The sequence below is a fragment of the Phyllostomus discolor genome, chromosome 13, assembly GCF_004126475.2.
Source record: "Phyllostomus discolor isolate MPI-MPIP mPhyDis1 chromosome 13, mPhyDis1.pri.v3, whole genome shotgun sequence".
Lineage (NCBI taxonomy): Eukaryota > Metazoa > Chordata > Mammalia > Chiroptera > Phyllostomidae > Phyllostomus > Phyllostomus discolor.
In genome coordinates, this window is record NC_040915.2 from 49,809,124 (window position 1) to 49,825,998 (window position 16,875).

General features: G+C 52.7%; 1 protein-coding gene across 3 annotated transcripts in view; it reads right to left on the reverse strand.

The window, feature by feature from the left end:
- Positions 1 to 16,875, reverse strand: part of KSR2 (kinase suppressor of ras 2) — a 266,519-nt gene that overhangs the window by 82,078 nt on the left and 167,566 nt on the right. The gene's annotated exons all lie outside the window — the stretch shown is intronic.

The window sequence follows — 16,875 nt, forward strand, 5'->3', positions numbered from 1 at the left end:
ATGTGAGAGGCCCTGGTCCCGGGGGGGAGGGGCAGCATCCCTGACCTCCACTCACTGGATGCCAGCAGCACCCCACTCCCCAGGCCATGACAAACAATCATGTCTCCAAACACTGCCACGTGCTCCCCAGGGGGCAGGGCAACACTGTCCCTGGTTGGGTATGAGTGCCTTAGGTCAAAGACACCCAACGTGCACATAAAGAAGGGGCTCACCTAATACCACACCCTGGGGCTCAGGACCACCAATCTGTCCCAACGCCCACTGTCCCAACCATTTATCAAGGGCTGGGCGTGGACGTCGGGACAGATTGCCAGAACCCGTCACTCCTGTCGGCATGATGAGGTCGAATGGCCTCAGGTTCTGCAGCCAAGTGGCTCCACCGTCTTCTCAAAGTTTCCCCAAGTGCTCCGAGGAGCCACCCCCCCCCCCCGCCACCCCGGGCAGTGACTCAGCCCAGTCACCAAGGACAGAATGGCTAACCCTGGCTAATCACGGAGGAATGAGTCTGAGACGGCCACAGCCAACGTTCAAAGACAGTCTGATTGCCGACATCAAAGAGGAAACATAAATTCATGAAGCAGCCCTCCATTCCCAATTCTCAGGCTCAGCAAACCAAATCCGAAGGTGCAATCTTCCGAGGGTTTTCAAAAAGCCAGGTGATGGATAATCGGCAGGGAGAGGAAGAGATGCCGAACCAGCCTGATGGATGGGTGGGCACGCAATCAGGCCCGATTTCACAGGCTCTCCGCTCTGCCACCTGCCCCCTTTGTCTCTGGGGTCTGGCTCTGAGCGCACCCCTGGGCCACACCCTCCGTCTCCTCTACCTGGTGTTCCTGTTCCTGCAGAAAGGAACACGACCTAATGATGGATCTGCTGAACGCATCATTCTCGCTTATGCGCAAAACAAAGGCAGGATTGATGAGCTGCCAGGAGGCACATTCACCAGCCCGATCCGCTGATCCGCGCCTTTCACCTTGGGGCAGGCGGCGCGGCCTCCGGGCGGGCGGGCGCTTGTCGGCAGCCCCGCATCTGTCAATAGGACCTTGATTCTCTAAAGACGGAAAGGGGTTTTCAGGGGTGAAGGCGGAGAGCCAGCTCAGGGTTTTTGGAGCCCCAGCCAAAGCCTCCAGGTGACTCTTTCTGCGTCTGCCGGCTCCTTTTCATGCCAAAATACTACCCTCAAGTTGGTGCAGGCTGCAGGAGGTCTGCCGGCCCGGGAGGGGAAAATGGCGGTGTTAAAGACCAGGGGCTGCGGGAGGGGGATTTGGGGGCGCTCCTTGGGCTGGGCACAGTGAGGCCCGGCTTCCTGAGTTCCCACAGCAGCATTGCCTCCGGCTGAGTCTGTGACCCTCTTGGAGACCCGCACTGTGACACGTTAAACAGCAACCCTGGGAGAGGGACGTCAGACTCGACGAGGCTCTCGGGCCACACTGCTGGGTGGAGCTGGCGCCCGGCTTCGGCCACCTGTCGGCTGTAAAACGCTGGGCTGGCTCGTGCTCAATCTCTTTGTGCCTCACCGGCTCCTCAGAAGATTAACCAAGCACTTAGAACATTGCCTAACACTCAGAAGGTGCTTAGTTAATATTTAATTTAATGTTTAACTAATGTCCCTCTCTGCTTACTTCCTCTCAGCCTCAGAGTGCTTCCAATAAGGCGGCGGTGGCGTGTGCTCCCTCCTTCCACCGTGCGACTGCGGGGAGCTGTGCTTCTGTGAACGCCCGTGCACAGGTGTTCGCGACCCTGTCTTCAGCTCTCTGGGCAGCGCGCGGAGGAGGGCGACTGCCGGGGCGGTGCAGTCGCAGGGGCGCACGGCTGGACAGCAGCAGAGCCAGCTCCGAGCTCGGGGTGGGCAGCCTCAGCACACCCCGAATGACAGGGTCTGCACCGTCCTCCCGGGGCGAGCCCCCCTTCTCTCCCTCGATGGAGCGATCGGCACAGGGGACTTGGGCGAAGCTCAGAGCTGCCTGGGTTCACGCATCTGTAGACTTCCGGGGAGAGGAGCAAGCAGCAGGCGTGATGGGCAGGGGTGACAGTGCCAGGCGTTCGGCTGGCAGGAGATTAACCCGGGGCCCTGCAGACCTGGGGCCGACAGACCGGCAGGACAGGAGGGGACAGGGTCTCTGACGCCACAGGTGCCCTTCTGGAGAGAGCTGGGCAGAGTCCGGGCACAATGGCCCCCACACAGGGGACCGGGCTGTCCCGATGCTGCCACAGAGTGTGAGTGACAGCTCCTCGGCACGGATGCCTGGCCTCCAGGGGACGAGTGACACCCAGACTCGGCAAGGGGGGCGCCTGCTTGACGTTTCCTAAATGCTCGGGGAGGTGGGGAGGCGTTGGAGTGACCAAATCAGGGCCTGAGTCCCCGGCCCGAGGCTTGCAAACAGGAAACATTCTTTAGCCTTTCTGAGCCTCAGCTGCTTCATCTGCACATCGAACGGAGCTGAAAACAGTGCCTACTTCCTGGGCACGCGGAATGACAAATCGCCTATCAAGCGCCTAATGACGTCTAACACTTGCCTGCGTTTTATTAAAGGCTCGCCCCGACCCCGTGTTCCTCGGAGACAGGGCTGTGTCGTCCGCAGCGCCGGAAGCGCAGTCAGGCTTACAGTAGCTGCTCAACGAAGAGAAACCTATCTGCCAAATGAGGGAATGAGCAAATAAATGAACAAAACCTCCGAGCGGTGGATCATCGCCTCCTGATTCAGACTTGCAAGACGCCACCATTACTTCTGAAACAAGAGGAGCGCGGCTCCGGGAACAGAGCAGGCTGCTGGAGCACACGGAGCCTGCAGCTGCGACCGGACCCCCGCGCCGTGCGAGACCGCGCCGCTCAGCCGGGCACAGGAGGGACAGGGCCAGGGGCCCGAGGGTCTCATGGGGGCCCGTGAACACACTTTCACATTGACTTCCTTTTAAACTGGAAGAAACAGTGAACGCATGAATAATGAATAGATAATAGTGAATCCAACGTGGATTATTACAGTTGTCTTCGTGACAATGTAGTCACAAAACAGAATCATTTATTTATTTATACATATTTTAATCTTCATTCGAAGATATGTTTATTGATTTTAGAGAGATGGGAAGGGGGAGAGAGAGAGAGAGAGAAACATTGATGTGAGAGAGAAACATCAATCAGCTTTTGCCCATTCACACCCCTACCGGGGATCAAACCTACAACCTAGGGGTGTGCCCTGACTGGGAATCAAACCCACAACCTGTTGGTGTATGGGGTGACGCTCCAACCAGCTCAGCCACCCAGCCAGGGCAAATTTTTATTTGTTAACAGAGGAAGGGGCTCGTGAAGGCAGGGGCACGGCCCTCCGTGGGGACACACACGCCCGGGGGAGGCAGCACTGAGCCATGAGCTGAGACTGACTGATGGGGCTGAGCACCGAGCAGGAGATGAATATGGTTCAGGGTAACAGCCCAAACGGGGCGAACGGGGAACCCTCGGAGGCAGCCAGGGAGCCTCCTCCCTCCCTTCTGTCAACAGGAGCCATGCTGTCCCCCGAACTTCCCCGACACACTGCATTTCCCCATTACTCCCTCCACCCCCCTTTACCTCCGCTTGGCACCCCGGTCCCAACCCCAGACACACATGTCCAGCCTCGAGGAAAAGGCCTGCAACTCAGAGCCCAGGTGGGCTGCTGGGTTCATGCACAGCCTCCAGAAGGGGTCGCTCCTGGGTCCCAACCCCAGCCCTTCCACTCTGTCACCGAAAGATCTCGGACAAGTGGCTTCATCCCTCTTGGCCTCCTGTCCCTCATCTTTAAAATGGGCATAAGAACCTTCTGCAGGGCTGATGTGTGAGTAAGCAAGAGAGCCATCCACATTCGATACCTGGCATACAGTAAGTGCTCAATAAACAGCATCCGCTGCCTCCATCCAAAGAATCTCCTAACGGTAGAGTTCAACCACCCCAGAGGTCAGCGAAGTGGCTTGAAGGCCAAGTTCAGCGCACCCTCTGTTTCTGTGTGGCCTCAATCTGAGAATGGTCTTGACGGGTTTTTTAATGATCAAAAAAAATTTTTTTAATTTTTAATGAAAAAAATGTTAAGGACTATTTTATGACCCATGACAATCAGATGACATCTGAGTGTCAGCATCTGTGAACAAAGTCCCACTGGAACACCGCCACCCTGCCCCCCGCTCACTGGCTGCGGCTGCATCTGCATGGAGGCAGCGAGCTGGGCAGCGGTGACAGAGACTGCACGGCACAGACGAGCGGTCCAGGCTGCTCCGTCCAGGCCGGACGAGCCTGGGTGCCGAGGGCTGCACAGTGCGTGGCAGGATGCTAAGTGGCCCGCTGGTCTCTGCCCCTAGACAGGCGCCCCGGCCCTCCCCCCTCAGCTGTGACAGCCCACGAGTCCTGCAGACACCAAGAGCGGAGGACCACCCGCCGTGGAAACGACCACCATGTAGCCCACGAGACCTAAAATAGTCACTATCCGGCCCTTTATGGAAAGTTTGCCTGCTCCTGAGCTAACCCAGTGTCCTTGTCGCACAAATGGGGAACCGGTTGGGGGGCTGGTGGGGAGGTATCAAGAGGCCCAGACACGCTCAGCTGGCCAGTGGCGGAGCAGGGGCTGCCTGAATGGTTTTCTTATTTTTACATCTTTTTTCCCTGAGTGTTGTTTCTGCTCTATTACCCAGCCTCCAGGGCAGGAAGATTTTTAGCTTTTAGGGAGTATAAATCAGGACAATTTTATAAGGTAATCTGGCAACATAATTCAATGGCTTTATAAATATGCACACTCGGTGACACAGAAATCATTCTTCTGAAATTGCCACCTAAGGAAACAATCACGAACGCAGCGGCACACACAGCTCTCGGGTATGTAAATGGTTCTGCAGTTGCACAGAGGGCCCCCAGGTCAGGAAACCACCCCAATAAAACACAGGGCACGGGATGGGAAGGTCCTAGGCAGCCACTGAAACGGGTCTCCATCTGAAACAACGCACACACACCTCCCAAGCTTTCTACGGAGGGGCATACACCGGGGGAGGGACCTAACATTCCAACTGTGAAGAAGAACTCTAATTAGTGAGATCACTTCTGCGATAGACCGTTCTTAGTATTATATATAAAAAAATGTCATTGTTAATCTGATTTTCTAAAGAACCTGAGGATCACCTCTGTTCCCTCCCCCCAGCCTCGTGGGCTTGGAGTCGTGGAAGGAAGGAGACGTGGAGGGAACGTGAATCCTCATGACTGGACTTGTTCAGACTAGATTAAAAAAAAAAACCTCCAAAACTCCAGAACGCATCTCCGAGTGGGCCGCCCAGAGCTACAGCTCGTTAGACAGTAACATGTGAGTTTAATATCGCCGTCCCGAGCAAATGACTGATTTGCTGAAGAGGGAACCTGACAGAAGATAAAAGGAAAGGCTGCTGGCGTCTTCGCGGAGAGAACGGTCTGTTAACATCCCCTGCCGTCCTCTGTGGCGGCGTGGGGAGAAGAAAATGAACCGACGATCCGGGGCCGACTTTTAATTTACGCCTGTGAAGCGACTCGGACGGTCCTTCGTGGGTGTTTAGCCAGTGCTCGTGCTGGAGATGCCGGCGCTGCCTCTGAACTTGCCTCTGAACTTCACTTTGAAGCTCATCACTTGGACACTCACTCCGTGTTCTCCCTCCGCCTCTTGTCCCGACATCTTCTGCTGGCCGAAGACTTAGCCCAAGTTCTATCCTGGCAGTTGCAGTTAAGATAAATTTCTCTTAAAAGAAAATCTGTTTTATTCTCTTCTCACAGCACCCTTGGCCTCTGGGGTGTTCCCCGCTCCGGTGTACTGGCTGCGGGGGGAAGAATCTTGGGGTAACAGCACCCACCCTCCTCTCTCCTCCTGGCGAGACACACACACCCAGAGTGCTGAAAAAGCACACTCCCTTCTCGCCAGTGACTCACACCTACGCGGGCCTCACGTTTGATTTTTACCCAGAACAACTGGTTGTGTCTCAAAGACACCGGAGTGGCTCCGGCTCAGGGGTTCCATCCCTCCCGATAAAACCAGGGCCTTGAGGGAGAGTGGGAGCCACTAACCCGTGTTAAATGCCTGCGGTTCTCCGCTCTCTCCCTGCACTTCCCATCATCTGCCCATGCCCACGTCTTCGGTCTTCAGCAGAACATCGTGACCGTGACTGTGTCCGCCTTGGGACACAGCAGACTGGCCGGCCCCGTGCAGGTGCAGAACGCTGGGGTGGCGGTTACACAGGTGTGCACGCTCGTCCACACCCATCCAACAGTAAAAATATTTAAATTTAAGGGTGCCATTTATTATACCTCAATAGTGCTGGTTTAAAAAATTCCAAATCAGACTAGGCCGGATGGGGAGACAGCTCCTAATTCTGGAGCACCCCGGAGCCCCCGAACTCAGCAAGGAAAGCGTGATGAAACAAGACGTGAAGTTCATGTTTCATAACTCAGCTATCTGGATCCCCTCTGGGCCTGTCTTCCTCTTCTGGTCTGGACTCATGTGCTCCTGCCTCCCAGGGTGCCTGGCAATTCTTTGATTGAATTCCTCAAATTGTATATGAAAATAGAGATAATTTGTGTTTCTGGTTGATGTTATCTTTCTCCAGAGAGGACTGAAACTCTGCTTTTGGCAGGCAGCGGAGAGGGGGGCTGACGACACTAATCGGATCCGGAATCGAGCAGATGTGGAGGTCGGCTTCACTTCTGTAAGCGCTGGTCCGTCTCCAGCTGGCCCTCACTCCCAGAGCGTGGTTCCTGGGTCGCCGCCGGGCACACTGGCATTTCCCGGGGCCCCCTCCGGGGGTCTTCAGCTCCAGCGTTGCCCCTCAGCCACGTGAAGTGCAGCGGTTCTCGGCTTCTGGGTCTCTGGGCTGCCGTGTCGGAACTGGCCAAGCAGCGCTGAACTTGGGGCTCGCTTCTCAGTGCCGCCTTTCTTTCTGGGACCCTCCCTACCTGAGCTGCTTCCTGATGCCTTTAAACAGAGTTGTAAAAATGTCTTGTCCCACATCTCTGGTTATCCTGGGCAGGAAGGTTGGTCTGCAACCCTGGGAGATGGGAAGTCTCCGCCTCAAAGGGTTTTCATGACATCAGCATGCCAAGAAGTCGGTACAGAGCAAGAATTCAGTTACCGCACCCACATGTATGTGCACGTAAAAAACACAGAACTTTGCTCGCAGTTCAGTTCACTGTATCATCCCGATGCCATTTTCCTGGGCTTGGTACTGTACCCTGATTACGTAAAATAAGTCACGGGGAGAAGATGGGTGAAGGGCCCACAAGAACTCCACTATTTTTGTGTTTTCTTATGAGTCTCAAGTTATTTCAAAAACAAAACTTTTTAAACTCCAAACTAATAACGGTGACGCAGACCTCCCCACTGGCCATCCTCTCCCTCCCCCACCTCCGTGCTTTAGCCTCTGCCACACGAACCCACAAAGGGCAACAGATGAAGGGACCACGGACAGTCCATGGACATCCTGGGGATGCGTCTGCACGTTTTATTCTATCAGTCCAGGGAGCTAAGACATCATCTCATTCAGCCCGTGAGAACTCCGGAGTCACTGCGGGCTCACAAGCAAGACGGCGCCAGTTGCAAACTCCAGCCCGTCTGGATGGGAGAGGCTGAGACCGTTCCCACGGAGGACTCCCAAGCCACTCTCGGCCCCTCACTGTGCCTCTGTGCACTTGTGATTTTTCTTTTTTTAAAGGCAGGGGAGAGGACCAGAAAAGTACCCAGTCCTCTGAGAATCCAGGATTTGGGATGCAACTCAAGGTTAAGTCATCATTTCTTGCATCTTACTTAACATGGGTAATCCGAGAGCCCAGAGAGTCAGCACTGTTGAGATTTACGATCAGCCTTCCCAGACGCTGTACCAAAACCTCTGCGAAGCAGAAGAAAGATCCTCTCGCAGAGAACCTCTTTGGTTAAACGAAAGTTACTTTATTCAACTAGCATCCCCTTTGCGATGAAGCTATTTGTACAATTTGAGTGTTGTGAGATTTAGTTACCAGGATCCCTTTTTCCCTGTCCCAGCAGCCAAGGTCAGACAGGACTAAAGACACGCGAACCGATCCCTCCCTCCGCCGTCAACAATGGCATCACCGTGTGGAACTCCATGCTGGCTGGAGAGACCCCGCACTGTTGGGAAAGTTCCTCTCACACCCGCAGAAAACTTCCAGGTCATTACAGACCAGAAAGATTCTAGTAAATGGAATTTTCAAATTCTCGAATTGTTTAGAAATGTTATTTATTCCACTTTTAGGGGGAAAAAAACTGCTCCCCATGCCCAAGCTCATACCCTCTCAACAAGTATTTCCTGAGCCTCTTCTCTGTCCCCAACACGGTGCCGAGTGGCAGGGACGCGAGAGGGAAGCGTGAGCACGGCCCTCCCGGAATCCCCGGGAGCAGGAGAGGACGAGCAGCCCAACAGTTACGAAGCACAAGTCCTCTGGGGCTCCGGTGGGGGAAGTTTCAGGCGGTAGTTCAAAGCACAGGTTCTGAGAAACGGAGCTGACGTTAACACGAGAGCCTGCCCATTGCTGGACTGCGTCTCTGGGCAAGCTACCCAACCTCTGTGAGCCTCCCTTTCCACGTCTTTAATGTCCTGATGCAGAGTTGGCCACGGAGCCCCGGGTCTGGGACACGGCAGATGCCCCACGGACCCTCGGGGGTGAACACTGGGTGAATTATATAATGATGCTTCATATTTGCGCAGTTATTTATCTATGCCTTCCTTTACTCCAGAAAGGATTTAAAGCTGTTTATGTTCATACAATATAAAAGGAAAAAAATGTTTTTTTGAAGGAGCTAATAAAAACAAGCTGGGCAAGAAGGAAGGAGAAGAGATATAACATCTATACTGACAATTGTGAGAAGCTGGCCAAAGATTTGGTTTTGAGCTTCCTGGTGGCCAGAACAAAAAGGAAAACACAATTAATCACCTCAGTCCCTGGTTCCGTAACATAAAAAACAAGAGTATGTAAGAATCACAACTTGTTCTGTTCCTGACACCACAAATATGTTACCTCAGAGGTCCTCGACAGGACACTGATTTCTGTAGCAATCCACATCCTCAACAAAATTCTCCTGGGACTACCCTGAAATGTCACTCAATGAATGATGAGGAAATGCAAACACCAAAATGCAGGCCCGTGAAAAGTCAAAATGGTGCGGCCCTGGCATCATCACAGAGACTCACTTGGCGTTTCAGGAATGACTGCATATACCCTCCCCGCGCTCTGCTGCCTTCAGCCCAACTCTTGTAAAATAAGGAACATCCTCAAGTGCTCCACCAAGTGGACTCGCCGACACTCCGCTGAGTGTGCTACCATTTGCTCTCCCGCTCAGCCCACTGGGCCAGCACAGAAGTGGGGCACAGGAGTGCTCAGGGGCAGGGAGGCCCCTCCCAGTGGTGCTGGCTCCTCCCAGCACTCAGAGGGAAAAGCGAGGAGGAAGATGCTAAAGTTCTAAGGAAGAGGTGCTGCTCGGGCCTAAGCTACTCTCAGGGGTAACGGCTCTGGTGCCCCCTTATGGAAACACTAATCAACTGTGGCCTGAGGACAGGCACATATTGCGGGTGCTCAGCTGTGATCCCGGCTTCGAGAACAGCATGTGCAGAAGCCCTGGGGCAGGGACGGACTGGGAGAAACCGGTGCAGCCGGAAGGGGCAAGGGGAGCCACTGGAGAGCAACGGGAGTCCTGGAAGGGGATGAGCAGGAGTCACCCATCAGATTTGCCCCTGGCACAGATCCTGCTGGCGGCAGCATAGCGTGGGGAACGAACAAGAAGGAGGCAAAGGGGGAGCAGGGGTTAGGAGGCTGTGGCTGTGGTGGTGGTGACAGCTCCGACCCGGCAGTGGAAATGCAGACGGAGAGAAGCAACCTAGGACGTAAGGCTCTGCGGGAGTTGTGGCAGCTGAACGGGCACAGCACAGCAGCAGGAGGAGGAGTGGGGCACCTGGAAGGGTGTTACTGGCAGCTAGGAAAACTGGGGGGTGGTGGCCATGTCCCCTGCAGAAAAGCGGGGACCCTGCAGAGAAAGGGTCGGTGGGACTGGTCCCCGTTGGTGCCGAGTCGCCAGACCCGAGGGTCTGCAGCCCAGGCAGTGAATGGCCTTCGTGACCCAGGCTGATGAGCGACGGTGGAGGAAGAACCTCAACACCTGTTTGCTGAAAGATGAACCAACAGGTGAGTCGGGAGCTGCCAGGGAGGGGCCGTTCTAAAACCACAAGTCTACACGACGACCTGACCCCGGTAAGTATTTCTACGTTTGAAAAATATTTTAGACTCTTATGTTACAATTAAAAAGACTTCATGATTCTCCCTGATGATGATCGTTTGTCTAGGTCTTCTTCAAAAGAAAAAAAAATCTTCACTTTTATCTACATTTTTCATGCCTAATTATTTTACTTCATCTATATTCCAATATGCTAAATATTATGATAATCAATCTAGATAATCTTTATCGGTTCCTTTTCTAAGCATACTAAGTGCTAATTAACACCCGGAACCCGAGGAAACCTCAGTGTTTTCTATGTACTCACAAATAGGATGAGTCAAGTTACTGGTACTTGAGGGTAGAATGGAGATAATTATCATTATTTATCAAATGAGATAATACACAAAAAGTACTTTTAAGCCCAAAAGCACTGTATGAAATGTGAGCTGCTATTATCTTTCGTTAAACAAAATTCCAATGTTTAAAAAAAACCCATTAAAGAAGGCCCTCATAAAACATTTATCTTTGAGCAGCAAAGTAGCTTCCTGGTATCACCCACAAAAAAAATAAGCGAGCTGCAAATACCTGCCTGGAGAGCTGAACGGATTAATACAGTGTGAAATATTACTAACTAAAGTTCAGTTATATAGCGGGGGTCATGTCCCAAAATTATGACACATTTTTTATAGCTGTCCAGTAAGTAGCCTTTGCTTTTGGCCAGAATTAGAAGGAGTAGTCTTAAAAAAAAAAAAGCCAAAAGAAAGAGGAGAGAAGCCTCATTCAGGGGGATGCTCTGTGCACTGAATCGGTTTACAGTGACCAGTGATCTGGCGGAAGGAGAAAGACGGGATGTCCACACAGGAGCCTCAAAGGCCCTCCCTCGGCACAGGCCCACGGCAGAGGCTGAGAGCCCTGAGTCTGCCAGGGCCTCCGCAGCCCCGAAACTAGCACCGGCCAACCTCCGATGCAGACCAACCTCCAATGCAGACAGCTGCCAGGCCGGGGTTCAAAGGGGGAGAAAATTCGCTCTGAGCAGAGAGGGGCTGGAATGAGATGCCCCCAGGATAAAGTCTTACAGGACCTGTCTCTCCCTCAGGCTACTGGTCCAATGCACCGTGAGGAGGCATTTCCATTTCCAATCCTATTCCCACCGCCAGGAGAAGGGGCCACCGGGAAGGCTGGAACTCGGGGCTGGGGGCCATCGGGCCAGCCACGCCCAGCACTCAGAGCCTGTCCTGAGGAACCTGGAATCACCTAGGTGACCTTGAAGTAGATTCTTGGCAAGGAGAATGCACGTGTTGAGATAAACCATAGCCACCTTGCTGGAGACCCAGGGCCGGGCCCCAAAGCAGGACACTCTGGCCACCCTGAGAGTGGAAGCAGTGGAAGCCGGGAGCCGAGGCCCACGGACAGGGGTGAGGGAGGCCCGAAAGCAACAGCACTCGAGGCCGGGCCATGGATGTGACCACAGGAGGTGACACCACACTGTCCACGGCGTGAAGGATGCTGCTGCCCCAGAGCACCAAAGGTGCATCTGCACACAGAAAGTGGCCGCCTGCAGAGGGCTGGCCCACAGCCTGTCTGTCTCCCAGGGCGAAAGCCCTCAGCAAAAGCCAGAGCCTGCTGCTGACACTCACGGACACAAGGAAGGAGGGCTCCCATCTCCCTGTTCTGCGGGTGGCGGGGGGTGAGTCTTGCTCCTTCCTGTCTCCCAGGGCCCAGCTTTTCTGCCGTCATAAACAACAGCAATACTAAGAAAACGTACTCAGAAAGAAGCAGAGAAGGGAGCATCGTACACTGTAAATAATGGAAGGACAGCTGAAGGCGGGAAGAAATGAAAGCTGAGCGAAAACTCAAAGTTAAAAAGGAGTTAGAATCCCAACAAATGAAGACATCAGGTACGTTTACCTTAAATGGTGAGACAAAAGAGGAGATTTAAAAGGAGGCAGACTCCCACTGAATGCAGCAAAAAATTTAAAGGATGGCGGGCAAAGGAGATCAAAGATTAAGATAAATGGTTTAAACCTAAGAGATACTAAATTAACAATGTAAAAGTAAGCAATGGGTTTACGGATTAAGAGAAGGGATTAACAGAAAAGGCAAAAAAAAGTTTAATAAATATGAAAAAACTTTTAAGACAACTTTTTACTTAAAATCAGAAAACTTTTTGGCTTACGGAAAAGTTATGAAGATAGCATGGACAATTCCTGTACACCATTCATCCGACTTCCCTCAAGTTTGCATCTTAAATCAATTAAGAAACCACTGTTGTTGGTACACTTATTAAATAAACACCAATTCTTTCATTAATGTCCTTTTTCTGCTCCAGGATTCCACACCGCATTTAAGAGAGAATGAGTTTTAAAAGAAAATAAAAGCAAAAATCTAAAAATTATCCAGATACACATAAAAAATGGAAACTTAAGGACAGAAACAAGATGACAACCAGTGGAAAACGAACACAGGAACACCTGGTTGGTCTGGCTCAGTGGACTGAGCTCCAGCCTACGAACCAAAGGGTCACTGGTTCGATTCCCAGTCAGGGCACAGGCCTGGGTTGCGGGCCCAGTCCCCAGTAGGGGGCACACAAGAGGCAACCAATTGCTGTTTCTCACACATATTGATATTTCTCTCCCTCTCTTTTTCCCTCCCTTCCCCTCTGTCTAGAAATAAATAAGTAAATCTTGAAAAAAAACTACCAAACACAGGAACAGTCCTGAATGATTTTAGAAGCCTGATAAATGACACGCTGGCACAGTGGATCAGCGGGGGAAAGAAAGGTTATTTGACAGATGGTGCCGGGGAACTGGCTATCCATTTCGGGGGGAAACAAACAGAACCCAGCCTAATACCATCCACCAAAATCAATTCCAGGTGAATTAAGAACTTAAATGTGAAAGGTAAAACTTCACAACTTTTAGAAGAATGTGAGGACAGTTTGTTTATAACCTTGGGGCAGAAAGAATTTATTGAATAAGACCGTTTCTGAAAAGCCAAACGCCATAAAGGAAAGAAACGATGCACGTGACTACATGCACGTTAAAAACCTCCGTTTGTGAGGGGAGACAGTAACGGAGAAGACACACCACGGACCGATATGAGTTATCTTTGCCGCACGTGTAAAAAGACTTAGAACCTAGAATATTCTTTTAGCTCCTAAAAGTCAGTAAGAAAAAGAGACAGCTTGATAGAAAAAGAAATGAGCAAAAGACCTTTCCCAGACAATGAAACACGAGAGGCCGATACACTTGTGAAAAGACCATGAGCCTCATCAGCGATCGGGGAAAAGCAAGCTGAAAATAAGCGGAGGGACCAACTGAGGCTCACCAGATTGGCGAAATGGTTAAAAGAAAGTCTGATGCATGGAGGTCGGCGAGAATACAGAGCCAAGGGAACCCCTACGCATTGCTGGTGAACCCGTAAATTGATGCAGCCTTTCTGGCCACCAATTACCCATCATCTCGTGCGGTGGTTCTCAGCCAGAGGTGATTCTGCCCCCCAGAGGGCATCTGGCCACGTCTGGTGACACATTGGCTTCTTAACTGTGTGTGTCGGTGGGGGGAGGTGCAGCTGGCATCTTGCAGGCAGAGGCCGGGGGTGCCCTAGACTCCCCGCAGTGCTCACAGGACCACCCCCACCACAAAGGGTCTCCGCCACAAAGATTTACTCTTGCCCAAGTGTCCAAAAATGCCCCCAGAATCTGACCTCATCAGGTTGACCACCCTTGAGCAGACTCTCAGACACGGCAGACCTGTTCCTAAGACTGTTCCCTTGATCCGTCTTTCCAACGCTTCCCTGATAAAAGTTAAGGGCACGTGCATCCAGGGCGAACTTTCTACCCTTCTCCCTGGAGAGGCCGATCCAAGAGGCTCAGGGCGAGCCCCAGCAATCAGCATCTTTCAACACAGGCCCCAGTGACTGGTACCACCCGAGGAGTCTGGGAAACAGTGCTGGATGCTCCAGGGCACGGGGACAACGTCCGAGAATGCTTCAAAGTGAAAAGCCAGGAAAGAGCCCGAACGTGCCTCAGTGGGGGAAGGCACTAATTCATAATTGTGGTCTGTTCATACGACACAGCAGCACCATATTTCACTGACTTTTAAGATGCCATTGGATGTAAGGTCATTGATTTACGAACCGCTATGAGAGGAGGCTGCCAATTAACCTACGACAGTGCTTTCTTACACTTAACATTTTATACTTGGTGTTATTTTACAGTCTTGTTCAGATTTATTTAGACATATTTTATCATATATCATGCTGGTCTGTTCTCGGGCCTTTTTGTATAGAAAATAGGCATTGAAAGCTTTTTGTTTCAAGCCCAAGTCATAGTGTAATATTTTTTTGAGGACCTTTTAAACTCCGATTAAACTCAGCTCATGGAAGATCATCGATGTGCAAAGCCTCAGAGGTGATGACATTATGAACAGCCACGTCCTGGTGCACCGGATGGGCAATCAGCCACAACCGCCGTCCGACCCTGCCAGGCAGACAGGGGCGGGAAGGGGCCACAGGCTGCAAAGCGCAGCCCAGCGTTGGGGGTGCTACACTGCGGGGAGACGCGCCCTAAGAGTTGGGGAACCCAGTATGTGACTGCCTACACCCGCAGGAACTATGATTCCCACAGACCTGACGAATCTTGCAACCAGAACAGCAGAATACGTGAAGTACGATCCCACTTCTGTGAAGTTCAAAACATGCAAAGCTAAGCTATACACTGTGTAGGGACACATACTGTGAGGTGTTCTACAAAGATGAGCAAGGTGACCTAGTAAAACAAAGTCAGGATGATGCATTTCTGGGGGGGGGGGGGGAGTGCAATCAGGAGATGCACTTCAAAGACTTCCAGGAGCTTGTGATGGTTTCTCAAGTTCAAGTTCGGTTTCTGAGTATTTTCATCAGGGCCGTGACTAGGGTGAGGCCAGTGAGGCACCAGCCTCTGGCACAAACTTTAAGGAGGTGGCCGAGACACTCAAGCTTCAAGATGAAAATATTTTAATGTCGCCTTGTTTTGAAATGAATGCAAAAAGCTCCACGATGAACAAAATAGCAAACTTTTACAGGACAGGAATCCACCCTGCACTTCAAGACCTTGCCTCCCCATCACTCTCTAATCCCAGCCTGGGTTCGAATAAAACTTTATTGACAGAAACAGGCAGCCAGTCCACAGGCAACAGTTTGCCCACCTGATTTCTTAAAATACTGCACTAAATTTTATGAGTACTCCTGAAAGTGTATGTAGATCATAAACACATACACATCAGCACACACACACGTCTATATGTGAAGGCGCTATTTTTTTTTAATATTCTACAGAAAGAGAAGAACGCCCATCACAACCCTGGGCCGGGAGAGCTCCGCTGCAGCCGCCAGGACCCAGGTGGAGGAAACGGCGGCTCAGCCTCACCCGTCAGTACCCGCAGGTCCGGGGTGTGTCCCACTGCAGACCCCAAGCAGGGGGGCGGGGCCCCCACTCAGGCCTCTGCACCCCGCCTGGAAGCCTTCCCAAGCAGCCTTCCCCCCTGGAGCAGCCCTCTTCATTGTAGCAGCCTCTCCACCGTCCATTCTTGAATTTAGTCTCTGTCACACTGCTGCGGGGCACGCAGAAGAACCCTCCCTTTCCAGACGGAGAAACTCAGTCCCAGAGAAGTTGATGGACCCGCCCAACCTGGCAGCGAGGGGTGGCGGGACCCCGTGGATGGCGGTTTCAAGTCCATCCAACACCCACTCCGTCCTGCGCCCACTCTGACTGGTGGCCTCTGTGAGTGGAGTGCCTCACCTCATTCCCTGTTCAATCAGAAAGCGGGGCACCAATGGTAAGAAACACAGGCCCCGATGAACCTCTTTTGGCTGGGAACACGGTTGCACCGCAAGAGTGGGTTCCCACAGTGTCACGGGCGGTAAAGACCCGTGCACCCCAGGGTGGGCGGCAACAGCTGTGTCTAATTGGCCCCCATACCCCTCCTCCGCCAAGAGGCCCTGCGAGCGGCTGAGCCAGATTCCCTTCCCCGGCTAACGGCCGTCCGGGGAGCCGGGGGCCTTTCAGGGGAGCGGCACTTAGCTCTCGATGGTCACTGGGAGGCCATCGGCAAGGCGATCAGTCGAATCAGTCGAACGCACTGATGGAGGAGCAATTTCACAGCTGAGCAGAGCTCATGCCATTTTCCCCCAAAGCACCCAGTCTACTCCCAGACTGATGATGTCATCTCGGGGAGGCTGACTCATCTGCTCGGTCCTCGCCTGCTTCGGGGCTGGGGCTGGCCCCGGTGCAGACACCTGTTGGAGTCCTAGGGCTGCTCTGACCAAGACCCCCAAACTGGGTGGCTCAACACGGCAGGAACGTGTTCTCTCGCGGTTCTGGAGGGCAGGAGTCCAGGTGTCCTCAGCAGGGCCAGGCTCCCTCTGGGACCTGAAGGAATCCCTCCTTGTGCCCCTTCTAGCCTCTGGCGATGGCTGTCCGTCCTGGGGGCTCCTCGGCTCCCAGCGGCACCCCTCCATCGCTGCCTCTGTGATCACGTGATGTGCCCCAGTCTGTGTCTGTCTCTGCACCAGCATTTCCCTCTTTTTAGAAGGGAGCCACCTTCCCCCAGGATGACCGCATGTTAACTTGACTAACTGCATTTGCAATGGCCCCGTCTGCACATGAGGTACTGGGGGCTAGGACTGCAGCGTAGCCTTTTGG